The sequence below is a fragment of the Hemibagrus wyckioides genome, unplaced genomic scaffold (genome assembly GCF_019097595.1).
Source record: "Hemibagrus wyckioides isolate EC202008001 unplaced genomic scaffold, SWU_Hwy_1.0 Contig36, whole genome shotgun sequence".
NCBI classification, from domain to species: Eukaryota; Metazoa; Chordata; class Actinopteri; order Siluriformes; family Bagridae; genus Hemibagrus; species Hemibagrus wyckioides.
Window position 1 is genome coordinate 78,215 of NW_026690798.1, and position 2,426 is coordinate 80,640.

The window sequence follows — 2,426 nt, forward strand, 5'->3', positions numbered from 1 at the left end:
CAAATCATTAAATCATTAAAACTCACACAGTAAATTTTACAGTATCCGAATCAGGGGAATAGCAGCATATGTAGATACACATCAGGTCTGAAAGTCTGAATTACCTCACAGTCGTTGTGATCATAGTCCCAAGTGGAGGTGAACATCTGTCCATCTTCAGCCACATACAGCAAAGTGCAGGTTACCGTTGTAATGGTTTGCTGTTGAATAAAAAAAATATCCACACTGAAGACAAATAAAAGCAGAACTGACAAAATTCTAAAAGTTACTAACTACAAGATACACTTCATGACAGTGCAATAAATTTACCACAAAATAATGTGGCACGACGAATGATGTCTCCATTCGGTTACAGGAGATGAACTCTGTAACCCTCCCAGATTCAGCCTTAAGAGAACAAATTAAAGTGAACACAATTAGTCACTGCAATTAACAAAAGTTTTGTGATGCCACAACGAATAATCCCTTACCTGTATGCCAGTGAAACAGTCCTCTATGGAGGAGTCATAAGGGAATCCCTGCAAATGACAAAAAGCTGAAACTCAAGATCTATTTCACAAACGTGAGCGTCTAATAATCATCAAGGTCAATTCTCTTCCTCAGAGTAATTAAGTCTGTGATTACCATGTGATTCAAGCTGCTCGTCTTGGTGGATTTAAACCAACAAAGACGGCTCTGTGGGCCCCTTATCATCCCCAGGAAGTATGTTTTCATTTCCACTGACTGAAAATAGAGAAACAAAACTAAACATTACAACTTGTAAAGACGGGTGTTTGTGTGTTTGTATCTCAGCTGCTGCACTGCAGAATACCTTTAACTGGGAGATGGAGGCCTGTGCAGAGAGGAACTGAATATTACACCAAGCGCTGATCAGCTCACCAGCATCGAGCGGCTGTGAAAAGTAGAGCAGGAAGATCATGAGTGCTTCTGATCACAGCAGTTTCATACTAATATTCTGTCACTTAGAAAAAAACAGAAAAACAGGTGAAGGGTCTTGAGGTTGTTCTGTGGGCAGCAGCTGGATGTTCGGCTCAACAAACTTAAAACACACAAACACAATTAGTCACTGCAGTTCATAACATTTTGTGATGCCACAATGAATAATCCCTTACCTGAATGCCAGTGAAACTCTCCTTATCACTGGTATAATAAGGGAATCCCTGTAAAAGACAATTAGATGAAACTCAAGATCTACAACCACATTTCACAAAAGTGCTCTTCTAAAAATCATGTCAGTTCAAAAATGTCCATTCTCTTCATCAGAGTAATAAAGACTGTGATTACCTCGCGAGTCAAGCAGTGTGTCTCTGCGCTTTCAAACCAGCAGAGCCGACTCTCTGGACCCCTCATCATTCCAATGATGTCTCTGCTTATGTCCACTGGCCAGAAATAGAGAAACAAAACTTAACATTAGATCTTGTAAAGAAGGATGTTTGTGTGTTTGTATCTCAGTTACAGCAGTGTAGAATACCTGGGAGAGGGAGGAGACTACAGACACACACTGAACATCACGGCAGGCACTGTCCGGCTCATCAGCATCGAGCGGCTGTGAAATGTAGAGCATGAAGATCATAAGTGCTTCTTATCATATCAGATTTATACTAACATTCTTTACAGTAAAAACAACCTTGTAAAATCCATTGATTGGCTTTAGGAAATAAATGAAGGATTTTCTTACCAGAATGACAGCTGAAGGTTCTTCGTGTGGTTCGGTGGGCAGCAGCTGCAGGATTGGCTCAATGACCTTAACACACACACACACACAAACACACACACACAAACACACACACACACACACAAACACACTCACACACACAAACACACACACACAAACACACACACACACACACACTTAGAAAAAAGTGGCCTGTAGGTTTTAAATGAAGTTAAAATATTACTATTTAACTGACACATACCTGGAGGACAGAGGGAGTATCTGCTGATTCCTCCAGCACATCCACAGGCTCTGCAATAGATTATGTTTCTGTGACTCAGAATTATGACTCTTCAATTACACAATATCAAACTTTCCTATTAATGCATAAAAGTTAATAAAGCAGTGAGTTTGATAATTAGTTAACTTGTGAAGAAACAGAAAAATTGTAGCAGTCAGATTGTGTAAATACACTGTACATGTGACCTGATTAAACTCTCTAAAACCTCCTGCCCCTGTCCACCACCCAAATCTATAAAAAATATTATACTGTATAATTATTAAAACCTTTATACTCACTATGATATTGTGGAAATGAAACCATTAGTGAAGTTCTCTAGGTAGATACCATACACTGCTCAGCCATAACATTATGACCACCTGCCTAATATGCTGTTGGTCCCCTTTTTGCTGCCAAAACAGCCCTGACCTGTCGAGGCATGGACTCCACTAGATCCCTGAAGGTGTGCTGTGGTATCTGGCACCAAGATGT

General features: G+C 40.0%; 1 long non-coding RNA gene across 1 annotated transcript; it reads right to left on the minus strand.

The window, feature by feature from the left end:
* Window positions 1-309: 309 nt before the first annotated feature.
* On the minus strand, window positions 310-725 carry LOC131350490 (uncharacterized). Its single transcript, XR_009204271.1, has 3 exons — window positions 625-725; window positions 471-518; window positions 310-387 (listed from the first exon to the last, which is right to left on the minus strand). It is a non-coding gene; the product is annotated as an uncharacterized LOC131350490 (long non-coding RNA).
* Between the last annotated feature and the right edge of the window lie 1,701 nt (window positions 726-2,426).